The sequence below is a fragment of the Amblyomma americanum genome, chromosome 2, assembly GCF_052857255.1.
Source record: "Amblyomma americanum isolate KBUSLIRL-KWMA chromosome 2, ASM5285725v1, whole genome shotgun sequence".
NCBI classification, from domain to species: domain Eukaryota; kingdom Metazoa; phylum Arthropoda; class Arachnida; order Ixodida; family Ixodidae; genus Amblyomma; species Amblyomma americanum.
In genome coordinates, this window is record NC_135498.1 from 142,608,262 (window position 1) to 142,616,714 (window position 8,453).

Genomic DNA, 8,453 nt, shown 5'->3' on the forward strand with positions numbered 1-8,453 from the left:
TACACCTCGTCCCACCGTCGTGCTACCTCGTACCGTGAAGCAAAAGTGGGTTAATTACTTTAACTCATGGGTGGAATCCGTTGTAGACTCAAGCATGGATTTTCAGATCGTGCTCTACACGTACGTGTGTGCCGCCAACGCGGAAGAATGTGTAAATAAGGCCAACCGAGGTGTGTCCAATGTGAACCGTGCAATGCAGGAAATTGTAAAATAGAAGAGGGACATAGAATACACGCAGGCACTGAGACATCTGGGCACGAAGATGCTCAGCGGGAACGAGCTCTCAGCACAAGAGGACGCCTGGTGTTTGCTCAAGCAGGACATGTCGGCGGCGTGTCACAAAATTGTCTTTATAAACACTGCCTGGCCTGAGGAAAGGACGCACATCCCGAAGTCTAACGCTAAAATGTAGGAGGAGTGCTTAGACGAATCCAGCACGGACGTTTCGAAAAGGTCTATGATCGAGCAGTACGGAGACCGCGCACCTGAATTGGAAGCCGTCACACTGGCAGAGTTCGCTACAGACTACATCTGCACCTGCAAGAAGAGATTTCAACGAGTGATACTTCGCTACCACGGTCAGTGCATCGACGATCCAATTAACTTCAAGAGAGAACATGTCCTACTCTTCTTTCCGTTTCGTAAGCAGGTAGACATTTTAGACCAAAACTGTTTCGAGCGGCTATGCGAGGAAGCCGTTAACGTCATTCGGGAGCACAAAGCACGCTACCAGATTGAAGTAAATATTGAAGAACTCTGTGATGTTTTTAATTCTCTGATAGGACCCAATAACAAGGAATGGGGGATGGTTTCTGAGATTTCCGATGTGAGAGTGCACCCGGCAGCCATGAACAACGACGACTCTGATCTCCTAGACATCAATGCAGTAAAGTCCGACGCCCCGTTTAAGCAGTGCCCCACCGTGTGCACGCGCCAAGATGTCATGAGCAGAGATCAGCACCTGGTCACCATGCGAAAGGCAAATGAGGTACAGTACGAGATGGTCCGAGAAGTCCTACACTGACTAACAACTCCGGACTCTTCACCACTACATTCTTCACGAGAGTGGCTAGATGCGGCAAAGCAGTTGCACTGCGCCTGATCATGAACGTCTACAACGTCTACAACGTCTAACCCTGCTGGCTGATACAATCAAAACACATATTTGGCGTGCGCTACAACAGGTAAGGTGGCGATGGCACTAGGCGGAGCAACTGTGCACGCAGCGTTCAAGCTTAGCCTCAAAACAGACGGCGGACTCAGGGACAACGAGTTGAACCCCTTCCGCTAAGCTTTCAGGAGTGTCAGATGCGTGATTATCGACGAATTTAGCATTATGTCTGTTGACATACTTCACAGAATCGACTGGCGGCTCCGCTCCATCACCTGCAAATATTTGCAGCCTTTCGGGTGGTTCGACGTCATTCTGTGCAGGGATCTACGGCAGCTTCCCCCCGTTCATGCAGCTGAGGTGTTCAAGCGCGTCAAAAAACAGAAGTCGCATGGCACCATCTCTCCTACTTTCTCCCCATGAAGGTGGTACGACAAAACAATCACAGGTTATCCACATTGCTTTCAAAAATTGGAGGTGGTGTCAAACTAGACCTCGAGGAAATCGCACTGATCGAGAGTCGGTTCGTCCCGCAGCAGAAAGCAGGAACTTCTTGCCACGGTGGCATACGCTTGTTGTACTCCAACAAGGAGTCCGACTACTACAACACAACAAAGGCCATAGAAGCCGAGAATAATGTTGTAGCATGCACGGCACTAGATATAGTCGTTGGGTGTACGTCTATGCAAGAGGAAAGAGAGGCAATGCGCAAGGTCGAAACGCTACACAAGGCCGAATTAGGAAATTATCCTACAAATATATATTCCTGTGCGTTGGCAAGCCTTACATGATCACCCTCAACGTGGATGTTTCCGATGGCCTTGTTAATGGATCGGTGGGAACACTGCAAAACATCGAAAACGACACCCATGGGAAACCGCACCGCATATGGTTGCAGTTCGGGGAGCTTGGCTCCAAACTTGCGATCGGAACCGTGGCGGCCGCAAAATCTCACCAGTTACGTAAGGTCAACAAAAACATTCAACCGAACTGATACGGATTTAAAGGCACGCGGTCACCTGCGTTATCGATAAGAAGACGAAGGCGTCGGTAAGAAGATGCCAGCTTCCATTTGTGCAGGCAAGTGCCATCATCATTTCTAAATCTCAGGGTAACACATACAATGAAGTCGTGTACAACTACGCCAATAATCATCCACAGAAGTTAGTATACATGGCACTGAGTCACGCTACAGACATCAACAGACTCTACTTGACCAATTTTGACAACGACTTCACACTCTACAATGGAAAAGCCAAACCGGACATAAAGCTAGCCGTTCAATTTCGTCGGTTGCAGTCCTCCAAACTTGACACCATCACCGCCAAGTGCCTCGCCATGACTGAACACCCGCACTACTTGTTGATCTCCGCGCTTAACATACGCTCCCTTGCCGCACATGCCAAGGACGTACATCACGATCACATTCTGCGGCATGTCTCTGTACTTTGCCTTGCGCAAACTTGGATGGATCCCGAAGAGCCTTTCGAAATCGTAGATTACCAGTACTGCTGTGGCACTCGCAGAAACCAGAATAGAGCGGCGGGAGTATACTCGCGTATGGGACTCTCTGCAATACCGATCGAAATGTTTGACACGTCAGAAGAAATTTGCGAACTGTGCAGCGCAAAGTTGACCAACGGCTTGCTGGTAGTGGCTGTCTGCTTCTCCCCTACCGCGCTCACCAAAGACGTCGTGCACTTCCTGCGAATCGCATTAACCGCCCATCGTTCCACACCATGTTAATAATGGAGGGCTTTAATGTAGATATAAAGACAAACAGGAATTGATTATCACTTATGCAGGAGAACATCCCGTTCCTCTCGCTCGTAACGCCTCCTACGGCCGTGAGAACCTCGCAAAATACTTGCATAGACCTCATCTTTGAGAACCAGGCATTAGTGCAGCAAGTCGAGAATACATCCATCTATTTCTCCGACCACAAAGCTTTTTTCATTACAATCAAGAACTTTGTTTAATTAAGAAGGAGTATGTGTGCAAAATAACAAGTTGTCTGTAATTGTGCATACATGTCTTGCTCGAATTCTTTGCCTCAAAGTATCAGAAAGCTGGAAGAGCTCATGTGCTACGCTCAAATTTCGCATTAGGAAGTAACGTAATCGTTGGCAATTTTTTGCTTAAGCGGTAGTTAGGGTTAATGTCCCCCTAGGCTTCGACCTATGTCTTATGTTTCCCCTGGTGAGGGTCCGGCACACTGGTCACTAGTACGCCAGCCTGCCGGCCCAGAGTTTTCCCCTGGGTTCATTCGGACGGAATGGCGTCAGTCACATTCCCATTCCAGTGCCGCTCGTACCCATTGCAGACGGAGCCCTAAAACAAAAAAAACTCTAAAATAATCCATGAGCAACTAAGGGCTGTTGCCAGCCGCCACATGGAGATCTCTGAGGTCCGTCCTTTCAGCAGGAGGGGCATTCTGTGCCGATCCTCGGACGGTCATTGCGTGTCGGCATCATCCGCGGCGTGGACCCATCGGCTTGTCCTCAGGGATTGCTTGAAGGCTTTCAGGACACCGGTGCTGGCGTGTTATCCGTATTCTGCTGTACCAGAGATGCTGATGGCTCGCTTGTGCCGAGAGAGTCCGTGATCACAACTTTTGCAGGATCTTCATGCGCGCCTGAGCTTATGGTTTGGCTCATAGTGTACCGCGTCGACCCTCTACAACATCGTCCTTTGCAATGCAGAAATTTCTGGCGCTTCGGTCACAGCACCAATGCTTGCAAATCAGCGACGAGTTCCCGACTTTGCGGGGGCAACCATTTCACAGACCTTTGCACATCTGACGTGCCCAGTTGCAGTATCTGTCGCGGTGTTCATCCGGCTCATGATGCTGGCTGTCGTAAACTTTCTCATGAGCAGAGTGTTCTGGACATCATCCAGCAGAGGAGGTGCTCCAGAGCTGATACCTACGCACTATTAGACAAGAAAAGGCATTCTTATGCCGGCTTTGCTAGATCATCTGGGTCTGATGTAGAGGCGGTGCTAAGTCCGTGGTCTCAGCTGCTAAGAAGACGCTTGCAGGCGTTATGGATCGCATGTTGACTACCTTCAGTGAAGCTCTCTCCCAGGTCGTTTCTAGTCAATTTGCCCTTTCAGCCAGCTGTTCTCAAAGCCTCACTGGTGACTCTCCCCTGGCTCCTATTCCTGCTGCGGCTCGTTTGTACCTGTACATGGTACCGGGGAGGTTGAGGTTGAGGTGTTGAATGCTACAGGTGGGGTTAGCCTTGCTTTATCTGCCGGCTATTGCTCCACCGCAGCGTCCCTTCGATATTAAGAATGCCGCATCTACCCCGCTAAGCGCACAGTCTCTTATAATAGCACACATTCTCTCCCGCAGTCACCATTTATGCACACAATCAATCCACACAGTTCACATCACAGGCCACTCCAGAAGTCACCATCTATGCACATATTCAGGCACAGTAGAACATAGGCCATTGTAGTTCCACACTCCATACACACATTCACTCACAGTATAAAGTAGTCCACTCCGGAAGGCACCATCTACGCACACATTCAATCACAGTAGGCCATAGTCCGTTCCTGCTGTCACCATTTTAAAAACAAGATCCGTGTTCTGCAGAAATGTTAAAAGAAAGCGTGCAGCCTCCCTTCTGCATGTCTGGTTTCCACTCGGGTAGACAATGTCCTGCACTGTGCTGTGACGGGTTCCTGTCTTCTTGAAGAAAGCGAACATCACATGCCTTTCCGCGTTGTACTCTGGGCAGTACATAATATAATTTTCGATATCCCCGCACACACCACATAAAGAGCAGAGCGGAGACGACGCTATGCCGGTCTTATGCATCCATGCAGGAGTGCGAGCAGAGGCCGTGCGAATTCGATGTAGAAGGGTCGCCTGAGATCTTCTCAGTCCCTTGGTCACACTTGGCTTGTGGGAAGCACTCCACAGGGTACTGAAGTGATCGAGCACCGTTTTCCTGCAGAGACTTTTCCCATCTTCAGGTACTTTTTTTGATGGAATCCTTGAGAGAGCTTTATGGGCGAGACTGTCTGCCACCTCATTACCGTTGACTCCTATGTGAGAGGGCACCCACTGGAAATGTAGAGTAAAGCCTCTGCTGTGCAGATTCTGCACCAAGCGCAGAGAGCTTAGAGACAAGGCGTCAGCAGGGAATCCGCACTCTAACCTCTGAAGGGCAGATTTTGAATCAGTTAGGATGACAACCGGTTGAGCCGGACAAGACCCTAACTTCCGTAAAGCCGCCTCAATAGCAACACTTTCAGCCGTTGTGGAGGATACGACAGCAGTACAGCGTACGGACCACTTACAGTCAAAAGAAGGAATGTAAAAAGCCGCTGCGCTAGCTTGTTTGACCTTGTCCACAGAACCATCCGTGAAATTTTGAAGATGGCAGGCATACTCTGTTTCCAAGTATTCCAGTACAAGCGAACGCGTTGCTGCCAAAGGAGAGCTGCGCTTTGCGCTCACATGGGGAATTGTGACCTTACAGTCGAGGGTTGGAAAAGACCAGGGGGGTTTCAACCGTTTCGTTTGCCTCCGGACATTAATGCCTAAAGAACTAGGAGTATTGAGTGCCAAGTAAGCCTTCGACTCATATCTTTTGCAGAGCCGCTGGAGAAGGGATCGCCAAGCTACCGTCTCTCCTAAGCGGTCAAGATGCTATAATAGTCTCTGAGAAGCGATAAAGCTAAGAGGTTTCGATAGGGACTCATGAAGTACTGCCTTATTCGCAGCCGCCTGGGGAACTCCAATGGCTCTTCTTAGGCCCTTAGGTACCTGGGATACCTGGCTCTCTATCATTTGCACTTGGGACGTTGATATGGCGAATCCTTTCCAGATTTTGAATCAGTTAGGATGACAACAGGTTGAGCCGGACAAGACCCTAACTTCCGTAAAGCCGCCTCAATAGCAACACTTTCAGCCGTTGTGGAGGATACGACAGCAGTACAGCGTACGGACCACTTACAGTCAAAAGAAGGAATGTAAAAAGTCGCTGCGCTAGCTTGTTTGACCTTGTCCACAGAACCATCCGTGAAATTTTGAAGATGGCAGGCATACTCTGTTTCCAAGTATTCCAGTACAAGCGAACGCGTTGCTGCCAAAGGAGAGCTGCGCTTTGCGCTCACATGGGGAATTGTGACCTTACAGTCGAGGGTTGGAAAAGACCAGGGGGGTTTCAACCGTTTCGTTTGCCTCCGGACATTAATGCCTAAAGAACTAGGAGTATTGAGTGCCAAGTAAGCCTTCGACTCATATCTCTTGCAGAGCCGCTGGAGAAGGGATCGCCAAGCTACCGTCTCTCCTAAGCGGTCAAGATGCATTAATAGTCTCTGAGAAGCGATAAAGCTAAGAGGTTTCGATAGGGACTCATGAAGTACTGCCTTATTCGCAGCCGCCTGGGGAACTCCAATGGCTCTTCTTAGGCCCTTAGGTACCTGGGATACCTGGCTCTCTATCATTTGCACTTGGGACTTTGATATGGCGAATCCTTTCCAGAAGCGTCGAGCTCCTTCTCCATCAAAGTCTGCCCAGCCAAACAACAAAAGCAAGAAACGTACCCCCAGTAATCCGCATAAAAGCGACCTGCTACAGGAGGCTGTCACAGCCTCTCCCCTTTTATAGTAACCATGGCGGGGTTGAAAGTACTACAGTGGAATTGGCATTCAGTCACATCTTTTCACGATTCACAGAATGCTCTCTCACAATTCGAACCAGACATAATTTTACTTAAGGAAACTTTTTTTACTCCAGTTAGGTCATTCTCTCTCAAACAACCTCGGGTATTCCGTGCCGATGCCAATAGCGGTCGGGGTAGAGGCCTGTTAAAATCAATTTCTCCTAAAATATTTCATCGGGCGCATGTGTCACACTAAATTATAAGACCTGACTGTGAATTGCTGGCTGTTGACATCGCAATTCCCCAGTGTGCTCCCCTTACCGTTGCTAATGTCTACTTTCCATGAGATGTCCACAGTACACTTTAGTCAAATGATATTTTCCATTCTAACAAAACAGTGGGAATAGCTGGCGAATTGAACTGTCATCACGTAATTTGGTGTTTCCGTAGAGATGCATGTGGGCAGCTTCTTTGGTCATGGCTGCCAGCAAGGTACGAGCGCTTGTGCAAAAGTTCAGGAGTTACTTACATGCGGGCCATTTGTCGGTCTGTAATTGACTTAACGTTGGCAGCGAATGGGGTGCAGGTCTCTTCGTGGTCAAGAGTGGGTTGTGGTACCTGCAGTGTTCACTTTCCGTAACTTTCGCCATAGTAGTTGGTCCCCTGGGGGCCATTGCTTCCATACAAAAATTTGTGAACCACGCACTTTTCAAAAAACTTGTGCATTCTTCATTCTCCTTTATTGCATGATCTGATGACTTCGATCGCGCTCAACAAGTTCTCTGTTCTGTGTTAGCTGCCACTGAAAGTTCCGTGTTCTGGGTGCAATCTGCGGTCAAAAAGAAACAACCCCATCTGTGGTGGAATGATGAGTGCGAGAAAGCATATAGACTTTAAAAAGCTACTTGGAAAAGCAGAGCTACCTGGAATAGGCTCTCTTATAACCACTGCCCATGGAATTGGATAAATTACAAATTCTGCGCGGCTTCATTTAAATAGATCATTGGTAAGGCGAAGGAACAGTACAATGCGAATTTGAACAGTTATCTACCCAGCCAAAATAATGGATATGTTTTGTGCCAGTTCATGGAACGCAGCCATAATTCGCCGTCCTCTTATGTTAGAGAGTAAGTGGTGTTATCACCCCAGAAAGCAGAAAATTAACTTGACCAATAGCGCAAGGTCTTGCTCTGCGCTTTCAAGCGCGGTTGGTGGGATCAGTCATTCTACCCAGACCGCCCGCAGACTGCATTGCAGTTCAACCCTCTGAATTATTTTCTTTAGTTTCGGGACCAGCCGCAGTGGCTCAGTGGTTAGGACGCTGGGCTACTGATCCGGAGTTCCCGGGTTCGAGCCTGACCGCGGCGGCCGCGTTTCGATGGCGGCGAAATGCAAAAGGCACCCGTGTGCTGTGCGATGTCAGTGCACGTTAAAGATCCCCAGGTGGTCGAAATTATTCCGAAACCCTACACTACGGCACCTCTTTCTTGTTTTCTACTTTCACTCCCTCCTTTATCCCTTTTCTTACGGCGCGATTCAGGTGTCCAACGATATATGAGACAGATACTGCGCCATTTCCTTTCGCCAACAACCAATTTCAATTCATTCAGTAGTTTCTGGACTCAAACCTGCAGCTCCTGGATGCGACGGGGCCAGAACCAGTGGGTTGAAGTATCTTGTGCAAGACTATACCTCGGTTGTATTGCACACCCCTTCAATCG

General features: G+C 48.8%; 1 pseudogene; it reads left to right on the forward strand.

Annotated features, from left to right (window-relative positions):
• Positions 1 to 1,757: 1,757 nt before the first annotated feature.
• Positions 1,758 to 3,090, forward strand: LOC144120111 (uncharacterized; annotated as a pseudogene).
• The last annotated feature ends 5,363 nt before the right edge of the window (positions 3,091 to 8,453 follow it).